Source organism: Uloborus diversus, chromosome 2 (genome assembly GCF_026930045.1).
Source record: "Uloborus diversus isolate 005 chromosome 2, Udiv.v.3.1, whole genome shotgun sequence".
NCBI lineage: Eukaryota > Metazoa > Arthropoda > Arachnida > Araneae > Uloboridae > Uloborus > Uloborus diversus.
Window position 1 is genome coordinate 64,426,189 of NC_072732.1, and position 23,724 is coordinate 64,449,912.

General features: G+C 34.1%; 1 protein-coding gene across 1 annotated transcript in view; it reads left to right on the plus strand.

The window, feature by feature from the left end:
• Positions 1 to 23,724, plus strand: part of LOC129235202 (glypican-5-like) — a 202,983-nt gene that overhangs the window by 147,868 nt on the left and 31,391 nt on the right. The window lies entirely within an intron of this gene.

Here is a 23,724-nt window from a genome sequence, read left to right on the forward strand (position 1 = left end):
ATCTGGTTTAACCGGGTTATGCAGTAGTTCTTATCACTAACACAAGTTTAAGTTTTAAATTTGTTTTGTCTTTTGTACTTTACAACTGTTGGAATTCCGCAATGATGTTAGCGAAGATTTCCCTAATCTTTAAATTCCTTAGATTCTTTATTATGACCTAGTCGGAACCTTTAGAAAAGTCTGGAATGTGCGCTACATCGTTAAGATAAATTTTCCTCTCATTATAAAATCCATTAACTTGTTAGAACGAATGCGTTCATATCATTGAAGATTGCTATGCTATCTTAGAGATGAGGAGTCAGAAAAATAATAATCATGCAGAAAATAATGATTATTCACTAAGGCATCGAAAAAGATTGAGAAGAGTTTTCTAGAAAATGAATGAAATCTGACGTACTTCGTTTTGTTTTGGCTAGTCAAGCATCATCAGTTCGAGGTAGGGTTGACAAAAACCCGTTTTTTTTTTTTTTTTAAATATTATAAAGAGCCCATGGACCCAGGGTTTTTTTTTTTAATAAAACCCGAAAAAACCCAAATAAAGCTGGGTGGGATTTTTTGTCTTTTTTAGGGAAAATATGGGGTACTTGCAGCATGTTGTAGCAGAAGTATATGGACAAAGCTCAAAAATTTTCTTGGGGTAAAAAAAAGCTGGAAAATTAGTTTAAATTCAGCGTTTTCTGAAGAAAAGTATAAATGACGACGAAATCCAAGAATGGTGAAGTTTCAGATTTTTTAGTTTTCATGATTACCAACAGTTAAGGCAAAGTTACTTCTCGAGTGGTAAAATCTATATTGTCCGTTTTTAATTATTACTTTTTTTTTTTTTTGCATTTTACTTTATTGTATTTCATTTTGTTATGCAAAACTACTGTAGTACCTCAAGTAGTTTAAATCCCTTTTTACTGAATTCCAGCTTAATCTAGACATTTCTTTGAATTTTATGTTTCCTGTTTTTATATTTCTCTGTACAGAGTAAGAAATATTATACTTGTTCGTAACATAATGAAAATACTGTACATCCTGTTCTGTTTTCTGTGCGATAGTTTGTAAAACCTGGTTAATTTCTAAAAAATATACCTTGTTTATTCGAGATTTGTGACGTGTAGGTTTGCAGAAAATAATTCACATTCCTCTGTACAATTGAGAAAATCAGAGGTGGCAGGATAGTCAAGATAATTTGAGTTATTTATTGACCATTTAAAGAAAAAAGTTAAAATATATTTTTTAAAAATCTTTGAAGTATTTTTAAATACCGTTAAGAGTTAAGAAATACTATTAAAGTTCAAAATTTATTTCTTATGTCCGTTGTCTGTGGTGAAGAACAAATATAAAAGAAGTTTATATTGTGAAAGTGTTTCAATTACCTAATTTTTAAAAAACCTTCTCAGAAAATTTTAAAAAACCCCCAAAAACTGGGCTAAATAATTTTTCGTATCACCAATATTTTTCAGCTGGAGTCCAGGACACCCCCTCTTTTTTATTTATTTATTATTATTATTTTTTATTTTTTTCATTTTTCAGACTTACTAATAGTGTTATGCTATAAAAGTTTAAACTTCTTACTCAAATTTTTATAAGGTTCTCAATGACTCCTTAATTTAACATTAGCCGTAACATAGAAAAGGTCACAAACTTAAAAACATTTCATTTCCCAAGCTGTTTCTTTTTTTTTTTTTTTGTAAATAATTATTTTATTGCAATGTATATGCATATTACTAGTGTGTTATAATATGTAACATTGGTTTCTCAGTTCAATGTATTTTGTTAACACCCCTCCCCATAGGTATGAAGTTTGGGGGAGGGGGTTGGGCACCCTCTTTCAGTTGAAATAGGATGCCAAAATTCTTCTAGTATACTACAATCCATAAGTCTAAAAATATTGAGGGGTGTCCTGTTATCTAGGATATTTTTTTTTTTTGCATGTATTTTTGAACCATCGTATGTCGGTGTATCCTTTTTGCGGAACTTTGGTTTTAATCAATATGGATTGCTGCTTAGGATTCCAATGTGGGAAAATCCATTCACTTTTCAAATTTTTATTTGAATTTCTGAATTATTGCTGCGTGACTTTCAGAAACTCATATCGTGAGCTAGTATACGAAGAAATTCTGCACATGCCTGTTTTATTGTTTATTACTATTTTAATTGTTCGTTTTGCCCATATATATAATCCATCATCATTGATATGCAGAAAGCAAATCGCCATTTAGAGCGATAATTATGCCAAAGAGAAATTGCCTCGCATTTTCCTAGAATAGCTGCTGTACCCCTTTCTTCCTCATAAATATATTATCTTTCTAACGAGCGCGCGAGAAAATCGTCTGCTCTGTAATCACCAACGTGTATTCCTCCTCTCGAGGATGTCTGAAGACTGTTCGATTTAGAACACGGATGAGGTTTGACCATGGTTCTGACGCTATTTATAGGAACTTGCCTTCTATAACTAGTCTTTAATGACGTAACTTTCTGAGAATACCACATTTTAAGAATTGCGTGGGAGAAGTCATCCGCTTTTATGTTCAATTTTTAATTACTTTGAATTTTTCTGGGGAATTTTCAGAATTGTTGGAGTGCTTCTCTTAAATGGTTGTCGTGATGCGATTAAATAGCTTGACATTTGGGGAAGGGACGACTGTAGGAGGGAATGCTAAAATTAAAAATTATTAAAGTTAATCCCAGTTTAATATTATTGTGCCATGTTGAATAATTTTAAAACCGCTGATGTATAGTTTATATGAAAAGAAAATCTTCGAAATTCTAATATATATTTTTTTTCGGAAATCTTTTAGATAATTTGACTGGTATCCTTTCATCTACAGCACTCTGACTGGGAGAGGGGAGAGTCAATGCGCATTCTTCGCCGTTGAAAATTTCAGGGCAGTTTAGGGGGTCTTAGTCTCTTCCGTAGCATTTTAGGAGGTGCACTATCGTTCTTAGGACGGGAGGGGGGATTAGTACCCGTGGACTGAGACAACTATTGCACCACGAATCATTCCTTTTTTGCATACTTCACTAGTTGCGGAGGAATCGCCGTAATGACATGGATTTTAATTCCTGAAATATATGTCAAGTAATCTCTTATTTAAAAAGCGATACCAGATCTTTGAAAATCACCGATGACTTAAGTCTGAAAGGATCTGGTTGGGTTACTGTTGTGTAGTATGACTAAACGATGAGTAAAAAATTATTTTTATCTGGGGACGAAAATGGAAAAAAAAAGTTACTGTTAATGCGTGCAATATTTTAATGACATGCTTCTGAAATTAGAAGTATAATTTATTTTCCTCTTACTTCATCCTTTATTAAAAACATCCCTCCCCCACCCCGGAGAGCAAAAATAATATTTTGCCATTGTGTTCCTCTTATATATATATGTATATCGTAGGGTTATAAGTGAAACCCACTAGGCCAAAAAATGGGGTTTTCTATTAGTGCACTTCTCCTGTAAAAACTACCAATCTGGAGTACTTACTTACTGTGATTACAGAACTTTGGGGGGAAAATTGAAGTAATTAAAGATATGGCAAAGTGAGTTTTGCCTGTAGAGTTTTGCCTGACTCCACATTATTTAATAACAATAGCTTAATTAAATCTTTGAAATTTCTTTCAGATACCCTTGCTTCTTTTGTATTAAATCTTTCAAATAAGGCTACATTTAGGTTATCTTAAGTATCGTATAGATTTTTTAAATTACATTTCTCCATATAATGCCTTCTCTTTCATTATGTATATCTCGCAATTATAATGCTTTATATTTAAAGGAAAAAGAAATAATAAATAAAGCGAGAGAAAAAAAAGGATTACTCACATAAGTTGCATTTTTTTCCCCCTTGCTTATTTCTCTTCTGCATCGAATCGCTGCCATAATTTTCTTATGTCATTTATTTATAAATCGAAAAATAAAATCGCCTAGGATGGGCATTCCCATCAGCTACCTTTCCTAATTGGTTTTTAATACTTAAACAATGACTGCAATAAAGTTCCAAGTGCTTGATGGGCCGGCATAATCTCTTTAAAACGACCAAGCCGCCTAAAAGGATTTCCTTCCAAATGAAAAAGGAGCACTCATTTTTCACCGTGAGCCCGTCGTAAATGGCATTCATTACGGAACTGCAACGACGTCCTATGGACGCATTCTTTATGTCCAAATGCTGCTCTCTCAAGACGTTCAGGGGTTAGGGTGGGAGCAGATCATCATCAATTACATCTTTATGTGCGTCCTTTCGCAGATAGCCTCTGATCTCAAAACTTTATGAAGGCATTGATTGAAAATTTTTGAAAATATTAACAGCTCCGAGCAACATGGAGTGGTGGAGGAAAACATTAAAACTTTCCAATACCCTTTAAGTTCTACGGAATGAGGAATTCCAGACGAAATGACGCACGAGGAACTGAAAAGCGAAGTGATGTAAGTGGACTTCGCTCGCGTCTTACTCAAAAATGTCAAGTTCAAACCGTAGGTAGGTTTGAAAAGTTTATCAAAATCGAAGGTTCTCAACCTTTTAGGCTTGCGTCCCCCTTTTGAACACTGATGTGAGTCAACGCCCCCCCCCCCCCCCACCTTTTTCAGACCACCATATAAGGCAGTGAGAAGCAAAGGGATGTTAGTGACAAAATTAAAAATTTGGAGAAAACTAGTACAAATGATAGAAGAACCTCTCCTCTGTTTTTTGGCTAGAAATAGTATTAGTAGCCCTAGTTGGTGCTGCTGTACAGCATGTTTTTTTTTTTTTGATCTGAACTCTAAACGCGATTTATTCGAAATTTTAAATAGTCCACCTACATCCATTTGCTTCTCATTAGCTCATGTGTGGTCGATCAATACAGCAATACAATACAAATTTGAAACTGAATCAAGTTGGGATAGCTGAAGCTGGTTATCAAATTTAAAAAATGGATATTTTTTTTCCAGAATTTAATATTTTGTACTAACTTTATTTTGAATATATTCTTATTGAAGCTCATGCAGTCAAAAAATTAAATATAACTAAATTTCAAGTGATCTAGATGAGGTTGACCTATACCAGTCACTTGCCCAGCAGCAAAAAGAGGATAAACACTGTTCCTCTTGACACGTTGTTGGTTATTAGGTTGTAACTTGTGAAAAAGTGCACCGCAGGTCACTTTTATTATCCATCCTTGCCCGATATTTTAACTTCATTTCTGCTAATGCTGCAAATACAAATTCACAGGGATATGTGCACGAAAACTGCACTAAAATCGTCAAAAACGGCGATAATGTCGAAAATATTCACTACTGATCTCAAACTTAAGCAAATTATAATGACTTTTTAAACATTCTCGCCCCCCCCCCCCTGAAATTCTTCTACGCCTCTGTAGGGGACGCCCCTCCCCTCGGCTGATGACCCCTGATATAAATCATGTTGCGTAGCAGCACTTATCGAGGCTTCTATTACCATCGATTCTTCTACCATTTATGCCAGTTATCTCCAAAATTTCGATTCTTGTCATTTTACACCAGTAAACTGAATGGAAGAAAAGCATTTAAATCGCAATAACCTGCCTTCCCCATAATTTTTGAAACGATAATCAAAAAACGTTCTTGTTGTTTATTCTTGGAACAAGGTGATCTCTTAAATCATCCTGGAAAAAGCTTTGACCAAATGCACATGATCAGTAGCGCAATCAATACAAAATTTTTTTGTGTTTCAACCATGCCCCCCGTCCCCCGCCCCCGTTTCATTAGATGTATTTACTGTCTAAGTTTTTGTCTGAACTTTGCCGTTCGATTTCGGTACATGCTTTGTTAATATTCGGAAAAATTTGTAATAGAAAATTTGATTCTCATACTTCCCACAGACAATTTTTACATATCAATTTCTGATCCCATTTTTTTCACATTCCTCTCAATCCCATTTGTTAACTAACAACACCAGTTTCCCTAATAATCGATTTAAAAAACCAAATTTGTTCTCTATTTCAAAAGCACGAAAGATTGAGAGGTTTGTATTCCTACTTTCTTTCGATTCCCTCCGATTGAGTAAGGGACGTCTATAAATTCGGTCCTCCAAGTCCATCCATCTTCAACTGTCGCCTCCAGACTCTCCGTCACTTGACCAACAAGAGACCAAGACTTCGCTGTTCTTGGTCCAGGTTTCGTATTTTGGGAAGATTCCAATTTTCGTGCATTGATTTCTGTATTCGAGACGCAGCTCTTTGGAAAGGAATTCTCTCCTTTTGGATTGACAGGATAAGTATTTTAATCTTGTGTATTCGAAGTTGAATTCGTTGGTAGGAAAGAATGGCTGTATTTGAGCTAAGCGAGCGTTCGGTGTGGGCGGGCGCGCTCCCACTTGCGTAAACTCGATTTAAAAGTGTTAACTTGAGTAAAATCTCTTAAATTTCTAAAATATTGTTTTCTGGCGAAGTTAGAATTTTACCCCTTGTTTTGATTTGATACCGAATTGGTCGTAGGCGACGGAGAATCTGATTTGACAGAAATGTTTACTGTCTTCGAGTTCGCCCTTGCTGTTGCTAGTAACTGCACGGTTTTTTATTCAAATGGAACTTTCTTTTTTTTTTCAACGACACTATTTTACACGATGCCACAGAAGGAAATTTCAACGGGAGAAGATGGTCATATTTTTCCTTCGATGGTTCATGTTTTCCAAATTTTTTACTTCCGTATGTTTGGAGGGAGAAAGAATATTGTTCACTTACGAAATTTCCATGGCCTGCTTATATTTTTATCCGATATAAACAAAGTTTACTCTCGATTTAAATGTTATAAGATATTTTTTAATCTTTTAAGTTGTACTCATTTTCTTTTTCTTTTTTCTTTTGCTTGTGAAATTTTTAATTTATTGAATTTTGCTTTCTGAATGAGCGTGAGCATAAGTTTTAAAGAACTGCTGATATGGGTCATTCTCCAGAAAACGCAACTTTTGAACGCAAATATTTTTCAGTTTCGAAACCTTTTCTTTTCTTTTTTTTTTTTTTTTTTTCATTCTTACATGCATGGGTGCAAGACCTTCCGTCTCAGGACGGATTTCCGTCTTGACAAAATTTCCGAGACGGAGGTCGGGACGGAAAAAAATTCAATGACTTTCTTTTAATTTTTAATGAAAAAAAAAATTGAGTGTTTGAAAAATATGCTTTAATATTACTGGACCGTTCCATAACCACAAATTTACATCGACATTCTCTCGGTTTTCCGCCATGTGCTTGTTTTGTTTGCAACGTGCTTTTGGAGGTGTGGCTTTCGGCTCGCGCCGTTTGACTTTCTTTAGGTATAGCTTTGTTATTTCCAACTCACTGCATTGCAGACCGAGGAGACGCTCGCTATTTTCCCTGATTTTTCGAAGCAATCGGCTCTAATTGAAAATTTACCCTTTTCTCATCCTATTTTCGATCATACTTTCGTTTTTTTCATTTGTGTTTTTTTTTTTTTTTTTTTTTTTTGAAAACTTGACACGCATAAATGAAAATTATGTACGCTCTTACAATGTCTTAAGAGTTGAATCTGCATCACCGATTGAGAGTGATTGCTGACAAGATGAAATACTTTCGCCACAGCAAAAGGCGTCCACATACCAGGTAAAACAGAAACTTGAGGAATCACTAAACTCAAATGTCATCGAATCGAACACTCGCTAGAACGGAAATATGGGTGGGGGGGGGGGGGAGAAAGGAAAGGAGAAAAATAACGGCAGCACGAGTTTGTGAAAAAACGCTGCTCTTGCAAAGAGGGTAATCTGTCCGCAAATTAACCCACGATACTGAGGTCTGAAAACGTTGATATCTTGGACAACTATAAGGGGGGGGGGGGGTTGTTACTCACGGGGTTACAGTATAAAGTATCGAAAAACTAAATTGAAAATATTTTTGCAGCTAGGAGTGGTTCGATATTTCTCCACTGCAAACCCTTAAAAATTTAAAAGTCCAAAAGTTTTAGGCTGTCTCTAATGATGTAAAAGTGGGTTTAGAAAAAAATCGAAGACTGGAGTCTTAAAAACACTAACTTAGGCAATCTTTGGTGAATTTATGAGAGATCGTTTTGGTGTTCTAACATGAAAATGTTTTGTAGCTGATGTATTAAAAACTATTTGAGGCTATACTTAAATGACTTAAGTTAAAGGGCATTTGCGACCCTCTCCCGAAAAGTGTTTGTAATTGAAGTCTTAACTCTTTTAGGCTGTCTTTGGCAATGTCAAGAGGGAGGGAGGGGGCTCTCATTAGGCGAAATTCCGAAAATGGAGTCTTAAAAGCGCAACTTTGGACCGTCTTGGGGTTCGGGGTTCTCTTTTCCCAAAAAATATTCAAAGCTGAAGTATTCAGAACTCAGCTTTAGGTAATCTTTGGAAGACTTAAGAAGAGGGAATTCGAAGGCTTTCTCTCAATACGTTTTAGAATTTAAATTCTTAAATCTTCAGTGATGAAAAGGGGAAACCGCAAATTTAAGTAAAATTTAGTGAACTTAGAGGAGAGAGTTCGGGGGGGGGGGTCTCTCTCCCCGAAGTATTGAAATGCTATTTTGGCTATTTTTGAGTGAGTTAAGAGTCAGGGAATTCAGGGGTCTTTCTCGAAACATTTTCGAAATTGAAGTCTTACAACTTTGGGTTGTATTTGGCGATGTGTGGAAGGGAGTTGCTCTCTCAATAGAAAAATAAATCTTAAACAAAAACTTACACTGCGTTTAGTAAACTCAATGAGGGGGGTTGGGGTATTCCGCACCCCCAGCCCGAAATATTTTAGTTTCTGAAATTTTAAAAGCTTTGTTTTGGGCTATCTTTGGATGACTTAAGGGAGTATGGTGTAGGAAGATTTTTTAAAAAAGTTTCCAAAATCAAAGCATTAACATTTTTAGGCGGTCATAAGTCATGTTTATAGGTAAGAGAGGTACTATTCCTACAAAACAATTTAGAAACTGAAGCCTTAAAAATTGAAATTTAGAACATTTGTGGTGAACTCACAGGAAGATTCTTTGATGCTGAAATATTTAAAGCGCCACTTTAGGCTATATTTGAGTGCCTTAAGAGGGATGTGATTCGGGAATCCTGCCTGGAGTTAGGATTCAGTTCCCCTATTCCTTTTTTTAATCAATGAATGTTGGAAAGGGTACCTTGTTTAAAAAATATATCGAATTCACTGAAGCGATTTTTTATTGCTAATTTCACCACCTGCTATCTTATAAAAGAATTCTTTTTCAAATGAAGACTGTGGGGGAATGGTGACAGTTCATTATCATTAGTCGGCCTTACCCTTCCCCCACCTTTCCTTCTTTTCTAGTTTGTTGGCGCTACCTTGGGTAGACTTTCGAATCAGAACTGATTTATGTTGCAAAAGTGAAAATCTTATGTCCTAAGCGATTTTATTGCTACAACAAAAATGTTTAGGATCGGCAAAAAACTAATGGCGGGGTGCTGCAAACGCTTTTACCCCTTACCTTATCCAACATCGTCTAAAATTGCGTTTTTGAAACTTCAATTTCGAAATATTGCCGGAGGAGGATTCCTGAACTCCATCCCTTTAATAGTGCATTCAAAAAACGTCTAAACGTTATGAAATTTAAATTAAAATTTCGTTTTTAAATTTTCGATTTCGGGAAAGCCCATAGCGTCCCCTCCACCCCCCCTCTTTCTTTAATATTTTTTGAAGGTTGCCCAATATTGTGATTTTGAGACTATCAGTTTGAAATAAATGATGTAAAAGTCCCTGAACCCCTCCTTTCCCTGAACTTTACCAAAATGGCCTACCACAGCGTTTTTTGGACTTCAATTTGAAAAAATTTCTGGGGGACAGCCCCCAGACCCCCCCCCCTTGTTGCCAGCTTTTAGATTTTTTGGAATTATGATGTCAAAACACTTAAATATTACAATTTTAAGGCTTAAAATTTAAATCAAACAGATTCCAAAACTGGCATTGTTAAAATCTGCAACATTTATACATGCAAATTTTCCCTTAAGCCCGCATGCGAGCGGGGGGGGGGGGGGGGGGCTGAAAATATTTTCCGTCTTGAACACATCACCAAACTTGCACCCATGCTTACATGAAAGCGTCATCTATTAGAAGTAACCATAAACGATTGCCAAGCTAAGTTAAAATTATTTTACTCATAAAAAAAAAAAGAAAAATGCCTTGTTCACGGAAATAAAAAAAAAGAAAAAACTTAAATAAAAAATCGAGGCCAATTTAATGTCAAAGTAGTAAATTTGTTAAATGTGCAAACAATCAGCTATTTAAATGATTAGTGGGAGTATAATATTAAGCTCTCTTAAAGTGCGGCTTAATTAGAAGTTTCAAATGTATGTTAAAAAATGGTATTTAGGAAATTTGAGGATATACTGGCAATTTATAATTTAATTTTGGTTGAATGCCTATTATTGACGTATTTCCCCTCCATCATTCCTTTTCACCTCAGAAACAATGACATTAATAAGGTCTGTCTCGGAGGTGAGGAATTAGCTATTAATATATGCCTAATAGATACATTTTCCAGGGAAATTTTTTCTTTCTTCGGTGCTACAATCTGCACATGTTAAGCATATGAAAACATGTTCACTTCTTTTTTTACATTAATTTACATCCCTGAAATTCAAGTCCACGAAGGTGAGAAGTCAAAATAACCACACTAAGTTTTTAAAGCAACATCCATCTTCTTGTTTTTCGACAAAAAATCTCACAACTTCAATTATGGCTGAAAATAAACAAGGGGGCACTTTGTATCATGGAAAATAAAATTTGATGTCATTACTGCCACGTGGTAATGAGGAATGGCATTTTGTGTTTAGGTAACAGAGGTGAGAATTTGTTGTATGACATGACTATTTGTCTTACTAAAGCGAACTAAAACACAATATCAAAAAATTAAATATGTACTTACACAATTAGTATTTGAGGCACTTGTGAGAGGAATAGTGAATAAATAAATATATACTTTTAATTAATCAAGTGAGCAAGCAGCATAAACAGTCACACAAGGTGTGTGACATGCCACGGAGGTGAGAATTCACACGTTGTGAACCAAAAATATACTAAAATGAAAATTAAAAAAAAAAGTTGGCAGGTTTAAATAGATATGGATGAAATTAAAAATCATTGTTAAAAGAACTGAAGGGCCACGCGGAAGAATGATTATAGTCCACCATGCTCAAATTTTCCTCATTACGTTTTAGAGCTTGAAATCTCGAATCGTTTCCAAGTTAGCCTCATTCTTCCCTGTTTAAACTCACTCACTATGATGATTCTTGCCTGAATAATATTTCTCTTGAATACTGTCTGTAATAATCTACGTGTTCCCATAGGTTAACCAGAGTTTTTTTTAGAAAAATGAACTTTGATCGATCTTCCCCGTAGCCCTTCAATTGTTCCTTAACGTTTTTACTGTAAAGGGTGCGTGACAGAAAAGTTACTTTTTGAAGAATGACCCATATTTGCTTATCGTTTGTATAGTACTTCCTATTTATAACAATATCAGCTATGCAATGATCTAAGTAGACTGTTTAGAACTGTCCTTATAATTTGTTTGCGAATTGCTTATTTTTAAATACAGTAGGACCTCCATATGTCGAAGTAGTAAATTGTCGGAAAAAAATTCGATATATAGAAATTTCGATATATAGAAACGATCTTATTTTATCTTAAAAGCCTCCTGAAACATTAAAATTAAAGCTTATTTACGTGTATGAAACTCAATTTCTAATTGATACGAGCACCGGATTAAATGAAAGTTAATAATTCAAAAAATAACAGAAATTACATTTTTGCGCCTTCATACATCTTCATTCCTCTTCAATTCAACTTGATCCGCAACATTAGGGGATTTTCATTTTGACAATGTAATCAAAGGAAAAGTAAAAAATCAATCTACTTAACTTCAATGATTTTTACTGCAGCTAAAAAGACTAGGAATGATAATCAACAGACAAAAGGGAGAACTTGAAACTGATTTTACAATGTTACTGGTTACAACTAAGATTTGTTGAAATAAACTTGAGGGAATTTAAGAACTCCAGAACGAAACAACGACTTATCTACACACCCCTCAACCCCAGATACCTTATGAGTTTCGTAGCAACATTCAATAAACATAATTTTCTCCCCTTACCTTCATTTTTCATGAGACAAATAGTCTAAAGTGGTAAAAAAATCTACGAATGTCTCGAAAAAAAAATTCGATATATAGAGATTTTTTCGATATATAGAAACAATTTTTCTGTAATGAACATAGAAATTTGCTGGGATTTAGAAATATAGAAAATTTTGAAGTGTGGAATTTCGATACATGGAAGTTTGACTGTATTACTTGAATTGTTTGCATCTGGTTCGTCATTAGTTAATTTGCTTATAAAACTTTCTTTGTTTTATTGTGTGTATATTAAGTTCATAGCTTCATGGTCTTTCAACTGTTATTATTGTATTATTATTATTTTTTTCTTAAGAGATTTTTGATTATGTTGGTGATGATTTTATGTTTAACGAGCCTATAGAGAATCTCTTACTTGTAAAAGAATTACTAATGAAGCAAAAAAAAAAAAAAAAAAGAGCCTGGTGAGTGGGGGAGCATTCTCATGGGGACACATTGAAATATTTCACTCAGTATCTTTTTTGAATTAACGATTGTTAAATACCACTGGAACGAATTCAAAAATTCCCAGAATGCTTTTTTCTCTTCCAAAAGAGAATAATTTCCAGCGAAACAAAAGCATGTTCGATACACACTTATTCCCCAGCCCAATTTCCTTTAAAAATCAGCCCGAAGCTTCGTCATTAACTCCTTTATTATGAACAGGAGACTTTTCATTCTGCGAACCAATTAGGTGCGCCATCGCTATCATGAATTCGGAAGGGGGCGTGTGGGGTTTAAATGATGAAAGAAGCGTAATTACGTCTCTCGGGGGTTAAAGTAAGCTAGGAATTGTTGAAAAGGGGGTAGAGATTAGCGAAAAGTAAGTCATTCGTGTTCCAATTTTATCTGCTTCGTTACTTCGGTAATGATATGCACGGTGTGGTCGTCTTATCGACGTTTGTGGTCTTCTTGCTGTTATGTCTGGTTCCGAAATAAAGCAGGGAAGATATCTGTTGAACGAAGCTATCGGTGTTTGGGTTTACTGAAGTTTTACTTGTTTTTGATGGGCTCCTTCTTTCGCAAATTCAAATCAATTGCTACATTTGAAAACTTTTATACTGATCCTGATGATTTTATGATTTCGTCGAAACTTTTAAAAAAGATTTCTGGGTGATGTGCTCTCAATTAATAACGCCTACTTAACAAGCATTCCCTCCTTAAATCAGTATAAAACTGGTTTCAAATATCCAGGGTTCGCACACTTTTAAGCCACGCAACATATTGTGAGCACTCTACCACCAACATACCAGAAAGATCAGTTTGTTTTTTAATGAATTCATAAATCATGGTTCAATATGAGTAAAATGAAAAACCAACAAAAATACAACATGTTCGATATTTGATGGCTACAATGAAGATTTTTCATCTGTGCAAAAAGCTCAACCCACAACAAGAAAGCAGTAAGAGCACTGAACATGGGAAAAATATGCAAAATTGTAAGGGAGGGGGCTCAGATATTTTACCAATGGTTTAGCATGATATTTTCCCCATGAAAACCAGTTTCAGGACAGCTTAGAGTCATTAAAATTTGACATTTTTAATAACTTATTCATTAATGGCTGGAGAAGAAATATTTTTATTTTTGTAAAGAAAAAAGTACTAAAAGCAAGGAAATTCTAATTTGTAAGGGGGGATCGAGCCCCCCTTGCCCCTCTATATGGGCGCCCTTGGCACTGAACGTCACCAAGTGAACACCGTTATATAACAGAATGAGTCAACCAATAGAATATGGGTCAACCTTGTTTCAATAACTAGAAGAAAGTTTCTTCTGATTGGCGAAAGAGTCCTTACAAAATGGGGCGGGGCTCAAGAGTGTGCGAACCCTGTAGTTTTTGTACTATTTCGGTATTGATTAAAGGAATGAATGCTAGATAAGTAAATGTTGTTAATTGATAACACAGGCACAATGAAATATCTGAAAAATGTTTGAATGAAATCATCAGTTTCAGTATTTTGTACTAAACTAATTCGGAACAAAATTTTCGACCTAAGCGTATCGGCCAATTTGGGATGAAAGGAGTGTCAAGTATTTGATCAGTTGGGTAGGAAATTTGCGATGGATTAACTTGTTCTCATATCTGTAGTTCTTCTTTTAATCAATAATGGAGGTTTTTTTTTTTTTTTTTTTTTTTTCAAATTTCTCCCTGTATAAACATTTAAAGAGAATCTTCAAAAACATTGACCATCACTTGTCAATTTTGTAAAATTTGACTATTTGTAAGGCTATGTTACTAAATCACACCAGTTTTTCGAAAGATTCTTATACCAGTACTACTTTTGAAAGTTCTTCAGCTGATTGACACCCTGTAATTTCCTTGGGAAGTGAAGGGCGCTTGTGAGTCAGACGTTCGGCCTTTCGCTTTTTATATTTTAAGAATCTGTCATGATTATTCATTTTTGTCCAGGCGAACAACTGTTGTGTACGTAAGAAGGTTCGTAGAAATGTTCTTTCCTCTGGGAACAAACAATGCAGCATATGTTTTATGTAAGATACGGTGGGGAAGGGGGCGGATTGTAAATACATTTCTTTTACGTTAGACTTTATTGATCATTGTTTTTTTTTTTTAATTTTTTGTTTTGCTCCTTTTTCAGAATTTTATCTTATCTTTTGAATTCTTATCGAAACGGTACTCGCAAAACATAAAACGTTTTCTTCTTGAAGGGTATTGCTTCGAGCTGTTCTGTCAAAACAAAATATGTAATGGAATTGATTTTCCACCGTGTTCATGGCAACAGAAGGGCAATTAATCAGACTTTTCTAGTGTGCTCCTTTCCGCCAGAAACAAGTAAAAAAAATGGTTTGAAGAGGCTCTTCTGCAAATATACATCTCCAGATTTCCTGCTGAGCTTGCTCGACTTAACAATTCGTAGCTCTGTCGAAAGATAATGCTCTTCTAACCAATCTCTCTGTCTGTCCGTTTCTCAGCCAATTTTTTTAACCCCGAGTGGCAACGGTGACAGCGGCTTCCGAACTCAGATAACGGACTATTTATTCGATAACGGAAGAGGTAGCTGCGAATGGAAGTAATGATGGGAAAGGCAGAAAATGGGAAAAGGATGGAGTTGAAAAGAAAAGGAAATTGTCGACGAAGTGGGTGAACCTACATTTTTCTGCAGAGCAGGCTAGATTTTGGATAAGATTGCGAGCAAAGAATGAAACGGTGGCTCTCTTGCGTGTAGTAAAGGATTATGGATTTTTTTTCGTGCTACTCTCTTATTCCATTTAAGCTTGCTGAAACTAATGTTTTGTTATAGGAATCTTGTTGTGCCACACTGAACCGTGTAATACTTACTCATCTCTATTTTTCGCCCGATATTTTGGATAATTTACTGCTTGTTGAACCTCTTGATAGCGACTTGTGTATCGTCACTGTTCGACAAAGCAGTTCAGCTAGAAATGGATGATGTCGGCAATTAGAGTGCGTTCACACTGGCCAAAAAGCGAGCTCCAACGCAGGTATAGTACTGCCGTGTGCAGGTAAAGGCAATACTGTACCTGCGTTTTCATTTTTAATATTTTTTTTGCATTTTTGTCATCTTTGGTACATTATCTTTATTTTACAAGCTCGCTTATTTGGTTTCCGCTGAAAACAAACGTCTAATTCCAACATTTTCCAATTATTAGTATTGAATCCATCACACATAACTTCAAAAATATCGAAAACTCATTTCTTCAGATACTGCCGTTTACCTACCCCCGGCAGAGTAGACCTTAAGCGGAGGTTATGTTCCACGAAATTGACGCGTAAAAGATCACTTCCATGACGAATTCTTTCTTCACTAACGAAAGCAGAGAGATCACTTGCCTTTGTCAATGAATGACTCAAAATTTTCAATGTGAAAGTTTTTGGTTGTGTGTTATTGATATCGGTATCCTCGTTCGTTTCGTCCTCCTTCGTCAGTTCTAAAAGCTCTGAATGGTGTGAGCTTAATAACTTTTACTTCGGAAAAAAAATCTATAACCAACCGCAAAAAAAAAAAAAAAAAAAAAGTCTCCAGTGACCCCAAGCTTGCTTGCACGCCAAAATGCAATTTATTGCATGTTATCTGCAATCTTAAAAGTTTGGTATTTTGAAGGGTGGGAAAATCATCTGTTTTCAATGCCGCATCCGCGTGAAATCTAAACTCATCCCCGTCAGAATAAAGACGTCAAGTCGTAAACCGTGTGTAAACAAATTCGCGAAAAATTAAGGTTTATTGTACTTAAAAACTGCGATAAGAAAATAACCCTAAAAATAGAAAAAACAAGCACAGTCCTTGATGTCCATTGAAATAAGGTGTCATCTGTTGTTTTACCATATAATAAATTACTATGATATTGTTTTCATAAAATGCTTTTACGGTTTTTATGCAGGTTCGTTTTGGCTAGTCTTTTATTCTATGGTGCAATTGCTGATAAACTTAAAATTCATCCATTTAATTTGAGAAAAATTGCCCCCCCCCCCCTCTTGTGCTCCTATTTTCCAGTTGCTTATTTTTTCGCGATAAAGCAAAGTGGTAGAAACAGTTGAAAAAAAAGTAAGGATACATAATACGTTTATGAGTTTTTAAAAAAAGGAGAGAATTTCGAATAAGTTTAATCAAAAAAGCACCATTGAAGCTTCGAATTTATATTTGTGTTTTATTATTATTTTAAAAAGTAAATTTGCGAAAAATAATTATGGCCTTTCTCTTTCATCTAAATTTCAAATGGCGCAACTCTTGATCCGCCATTCATTTTACACTTCAGCATTAAAAATTTTATTTTTTCTCATTATGCTGAAAGTGCGCCTACCTAGGCTCGAAAAAATGAACTCTTTGAAAGTAGCGAAAATTGAATTTCCAAGTTCGCGACCTGTTGATAGGGTTGCGGAGTCGGAGGAAAAATGACAGACTCCGTAAATTTTAGAACCTTCGACTCACTCCGACCTCAAAACTAAACCGATTCCACAAGTACTAGCAGACTTTTAGGGGAAATGAAAGTCCAACTCTTGGAATTTTAAACCTCCGACTCCTTTAGTTCAAAACCAGTCGGACCTCAACTCCGCAGTCCTGCCTATTGACAAAAATTTTTAGCTCCTATTTCTCGAAAACTGTATTCAAACTTTTAAAAATCCCTTTTGTAGAAAAATTTAAGCGATTCGAAAAGCATAATCGGAAAATGACTTTTTAATAAACATAAAGCTAAAGTTATGACTAGGGCTTAATTTCTACCAAAAGAAGTGCTAGAGCCCTGTAGTCCCCTTAACTTTTTTTCGTGCGTAAATATGCTGGAATTCGCCTGAAATGTTAAAATTTACTTGAAATTGGAAATAAGTGGAAGAGCTCAGCCCGTTCCTGTGAGCTCCTTTGTAAATTAAGCCCTGATGGTTACCATGCTTGGGTAGGGTAAAGAAAGCCTTTTGATGAAAATATTTATTCTGCATTGCTCGCCTGAGAGCGACTGAATAGCAATGATTTTAAAGAAAACGTTGCTTGAATACCAAAAGTGGTAATAAAACAGAGGAAATTTCAATAATTTTGGCATTTTGTTGCAGAAGCCCAAAGCAATAAATTTTTAGTGGTTTTGTGCAATTGCAAGTGAGGAGAATGTTTTTGAAAGTAATTTAAATTTATTATTCATAGTTTTGAGCAATCATTTACTCCATAACACTGGTTCGGCTATTAAAATCTCAATTGAGACAGTCAGGCTACTAGTACTATATCTTGCACCAAAACAAGGGGGAGATTCACCTACCATTTGTACTGGTTGTTTCCAAATTTTTAATTTTGGCACTTACATCCCTTTGCTTCTCACTGCCTCAATTTATCAACGAATTGATTATAAGATGTTTGTGAGATCAGTTGAAATCATAAAAACAGCGTTAAAGCAAATAGCTGACACGTGTTTTGAGGTTACGGAACAATTCCTTTAAAGTGCAGAAAATGAGTTAATGGAAGAAGAAAGGCTTGCATCAAAAACCAATTAAAAATATTTTTCCATCCAAAAACAAATGCTTTGGCATTGAAAAAGGAATTCATTGTACACTCAAAACACATGTCTGCAATTCTCATTGGCATTTGTGTATCTTTAACGTTGTGTTCGTGATTTTAATCTAGTATTTGGTTGACTTTAACACTATTTCCAGCAATTAACTTCCAAACAAGTAACAACTGACCAAACTTCCCAAAGCCGACTTTCGTCGAAAATCCCCAAAGGTCTCGTAGTCTTTGTCGCTACTCAAACCTGAATTAACCACAAAAGCCTTATAAGGAATTTTTGCTTCATTTTATCCCTGTCAGTGCCCTTCTCAACCCTTTTCCGGTTTCTCTACATCAGATGAATCTCCTGAACTCTCTCTGATTAAGCTGCCGGAATGGTTCTCCTGGGCATAATGATTCTTCTCATTTTATTATTCGCCCATTTTCTGAGAAATTATGTTTGGAAGTTTAGATTTCGGAACATTTAGACCCAGAGATAAAGCTTTATCAGTGGAATATTGTGTGACTGATTTGATAGTTCGTGTGTGTGTATGTGGAAGAATTATAGTTTATTGAAATGAAAGCATTGCTTTTGACGTTTATGATTACGCAGTTTTGTTGTTTCATACAAATTTTCTACCACTGGTTTTTTATAGTTCCATGAATTTAGTTGAAATATGTGGGGGCTACTGTGGTCTGAGATGCTTGATTTCATAAGCACCCAGATCTTTATCTTCTGTTAAACCTAAATGATAAGAATTTCCTGCTGATAAGTTACTCTAAATTAAAATTTGAAACGATTTATTTCTGAGAAAATTAGGCAGTTAATATTATTTTTACCCCATCACCCCGACCTAATGCCTTGAATTCTTTTTAAATAAAACTACCTCAAAACCGGTCAATATTGGCTAGCTAGTTACTGGTTAGCACTTTCGTTGTGTAACAGATGCTTATGGATATGACTGTACAGTTAGTACTTTGAATAATTTTATAAAATTTGTGTGAAATCGCATCATGGGTTCAAAGAAAACCCCCCAATTTTACATTCAATTTCCCGGTTCATATTCCAACATCAATAACTCTTCAATGAACGATATTTTGTACTCTGCATCTTTTATTTTTTAGTTTTCATTATAATTAATGAAAATATAAAATCCACCCCAATTTGACATTAAGCTATTTTCACTTAAATTAAACTTAACCCTTTTTAAAGAAAGTAACTCAGTATTTTTCTTAATCATTACCTAAAGCTTAATGTGATAAGATTAAAGCCTTTAATTCGCTTCCCTCCTTTCTTCAAAATATGAAAATAAATTTTAGTTCTATAATTTTTTTATTCTTCCTTTTATGTTTCCTTCCTTTTTGCATCCGTATATCTGGTACATTTTCAGCTTCTAAATGTTGTTTCATTTACTAATTAAAACTTTTTATGTATCCTCCTTAAAATAAATTTAAATACTGCTATTCCATTAATTACAAGCACCAGACATGATTGATTTAAATTAAATTGCAATTAAATGGCTTAGTATTTTTTCTTTAAAAATAAATTATGAAAATAAGCCATTTGATTTGATAAATGGCGGAAAATAAAATTTTGTTTCACGTTTTTGTGTCAGACGGAATTCTGATTGTCTCGTTGTCTAGTTGCTGCTATGAGTTGATTTCATTTTATCTTATCGATGGGAATTGGATTTCAGAATTTATTCACTCTTGGGAAATCGGACGGAGTTTGAATAGCCAAGAAGACATTGAATTAGCTATCAATAGATGAAATTCATGCGTACAAGTTCTGTGAAGAATCTATTTTTTTTTAATCTGATAATGTCTGAAGAGGATTTTATCGCTCTTAGAAAAATTTGTAATGCGTTATTTGTGTCCAAAACTTACAATAATATTATTATTTTAAAAATAAAATAAATATGCAATGACAATAATAATGAAAAAGCACGAAAGGTGGATTAAGTTTTTCGTATATCTCTGTTATCAAAAATATTTCCTGTGCTTTATTTCTAGTACGGTTCTTGAGGAATCACGAATTGCTTATTATCCTCACTTAACCAAAGTTGATGTTCTCTGATTTTTCAAATTACCATGATGACGGTTTAATATTTATTTAGAAAGCAAAAGTTTCGTCGTCGTAGTCACAAATCATCTTCAGTTTGATTTTATTCATATTACTTTTAGTGTTTAACTCAAGCAGACTTAATACGTAAAAAAAAAATTATTTGTGTGTGTGTGTGTGTGTGTGTGTGTGCGCGCGTAAAAATGCGCTTTGGGGGAAAAAAAAGAAAAGCACCTATACAAAGGAATTTAAACAGAAACTTCATCTAAATACACAATTTCCAGATTACTAATTCCCATAATTTAAAATTGATAAGAAATAAAATACATAACTTTATCCGCTGTAAATAATTTATTTCGATAAAATAAGTGTTCTGGTGGAGATCGGCCTTAAAATCTTTATTTTTATCACCGCATCCTGGTCATTTTTTTTTTTTTTTAATGGACATGCTTCTTATTACCTATTCTTGAAAATCACCAGTTGTAATATGACGGGTACAAATTTCTTGGCCATTTCCATTCCATTCCATTTGTAGAAACAAGAAACCCAACGAGTAGGGTCCTATCGCAGTTCGTGATATCGGAAAACATAATTTGAATTCAAGACGTCAAAATTCAAATGAATGCTATGTGTTTTTAAAGACTTGCCATTTCTTTATTTTTTAATTGCAACATATACCACTTAAAACAAGTTAAATCGAGAGAAAAAATAACATTGATTTACAACGTGAAAATAGATACTCCTAAATCTTTTCATCCAATATGTGCGCAGAAAGTACTTTTTGTGCTTTCCTTTCGGAAAACCCCGTTATATTACGAAATTGATTTTACTATTAAGTTTTTCTGCCGGAAGAAAAATATCCAATATTTTCCTCTTCAAAATAGCGGTCATTTTTGATATTTCTGCTGTATTTGTGAACTTTCCCCGTGCCGTAAGGGCTTTCCTTCTCTGCAATATCAGGTAAAAAAGGGATTCTCCGGGAGGCGAGGAAAATCTCCTCTCAATATCCCCTGACCCCCCCACGTGGCGGATACTGGTGGGAAGAAACGGATCAGACGCCAGGTAGTTACAGTCGAACCTCCATATATCGAACTTCCACATATCGAAATTTTCTATACATCGAAATCCCAGCAAATTTCTAGGTTCATTACATAGAAAAAATGTTTCTATATATCGAAAAAATCTCCATATATCGAAATTTTTTTTGAGACATTCGTAGATTTTTTTCCCACTTTAGACTTTTTCTCATGAAAAATGAAGGTTAGGGGAGAAAACTATGTCCACTAAAGGTTGCTACGAAATTCATAACGAATCTTGGTTGAGGGGTGTGTAGATAGGTCGTTGTTTCGTTCTGGAGTTCTTCAGTTCCCTCAAGTTTATTTTAAATCTTAGATGTAACAAGTGACACTAAAATCAGTTTCAAGCTATCCCTTTTGTCTCTTAATTATCATTCCTAGTCTTTTTAGCTTCAGTAAAAATCATTCAAGTTAAGTAAATTGATTTTTTACTTTTCTCTCGATTATATTGTCAAAACGAAAATCCCTTAATGTTGCGGATCAAGCAGAATTGCCAAAGAGTGAATGTGTTATAAGGCACAAAAATATAATTTCTGTTAATTTTTTAATTATTAACCTTCATTTAATCCGATGCTCATATAAAATAAAAATTGGGTTTCATGCACGAAAATTAGCTGTAATTTTAATGTTTTAGGAGATTTTTATGATAAAATAAAATCGTTTCTATACATCGAAATTTCTATATATCGAATTTTTTTCTTCCAATTTGCTACTTCGATATATGGAGGTCCGACTGTATTTTGCTGCACTGAGAAAGCCCTCTTCTGATATGATTTTTCCCCTTTCAGCTTCTCCTAGAGGCGTTTTTTCTCTCTTCTGAATGTATCTGGCTTTCTGGGGAACCTCCTTCTTTTCTGGTTTCAATGTAAAGATATATTAGTTTTTCCCGAATGGAAAAATTATATTGTTTTTTTTTAACAGCTAACTGGATTCGTTTTTATTTTAGAAGATTGTAGTGAAACATTGACCCCCCATTCTGTGGGTTACAATCTACTTTGGGAGTCACGGAGCATTGTCTAATATCTAACTTTCTTATTTTTCCAAGTAGTAATTTAATTTAGAAAAATTTATCTTTTTCAGCGAAATATAAGGAGCTAGTTTGTATAAATATTGTTGATCATTTATTAAGCCCAGAAACTTAGACTGACCTTATTTGGAAGACGTACCTAATGACATTCGAGTGCTTTAAACGCTAAGGGTCAACAATTTAAGTGTCAGAAATGAAAAAGGTTATCTTTTCTTTCCCTGCCTTCTTACGTTACATCCTTAGTAGGTTCATTATCTCTATTTAATTGATCGCTGTTGGTTTAAATGTAACTCACTCCTCCAAAATGAATTTAACTCCTCTAAACAAGTCATCTTAAATTATCTTTAGTGTTTTCACTAAAGATAATTTAAGAACAATTTTCTTAAATTAGCTTTATTTTTTTTGGTTAAAAATAAATTTAAACTCAAATCCGAGTAGCGATGTTTCTGGTACAAACAAATGAAATTTTTTTAGGAATTCTGAACTAAACATTAAATAGAACACCTAAATCATAGAACTTCATTTGTACAAAATTGGATTTCTTTTCACGTGTTATTGACAATGTCTACCCTTAGAAATTTCATATTATTATTTACTTTTATCCTTTTGAAACGCGGTGGATTCGTTTGAGACTACTTTTTTTAAAATTTTTCTTCAACCGGATGTCGAATCCATTGTGTCGGCTGAAAAGAATAAATAAATAAAATAAATTTAAAATAAATACGTAACCTCAAACGGAAACACAGTGCCTCAAAGGGTCAATGGCAAGCGTTCCCGTGTCCCTACATGAATAGTTTCCTCAACACCATTATTATTATTACTCTTTTTTTTTTTTTTTTTTTTTTGTCGAAATTACCATAAACTACAGAGATAGTATAAAAAAATCACGCCATTGGCGAAAATTTTTCTTTTCAATCCTTAGTGAAGAAATCTCAGAACATTATCTGCTACGAAAATCGAGCTAATGTACAAAAATTGTATTTTTTGTTGATCATTATACCCTCGGCATTAAACAGGCTACTTTTAAATAAGTTCCATTAGGCCGGAGAACAAGATTGCCTTTTCGACGATTTTCGAAATCGGAATAAAGAAAAGAAGGGAAGAAAAATTTCACAGAGGTTAGTGTAAAAGTGGGAGGGTAGCAAATCTACAGTTGCGTAAATTCAGCAGTAATCTAATGTAGCTGAGGAAACGGGTTGTATTGGGATTTAGGTTTCTCGAGCGAAGGAAAAATCGATTAATGTTTTTCATCCTCCCCTGTTTTCCAAAATTCCTTCCATGGCAGTGACTTTTTAATATTAAAAAAAAAATTATCATATTTTTTTATCTTGACTTTTATATATATATATATATATATATATATATATATATATATATATATATATATATATATATATATATATATATATATATATAATGTATATATATATATATATATGTATATATATATATATATATGTATATATATATATATATATATATATATATATATATATATATATATATATATATATATATAAAGGGTGTCCCA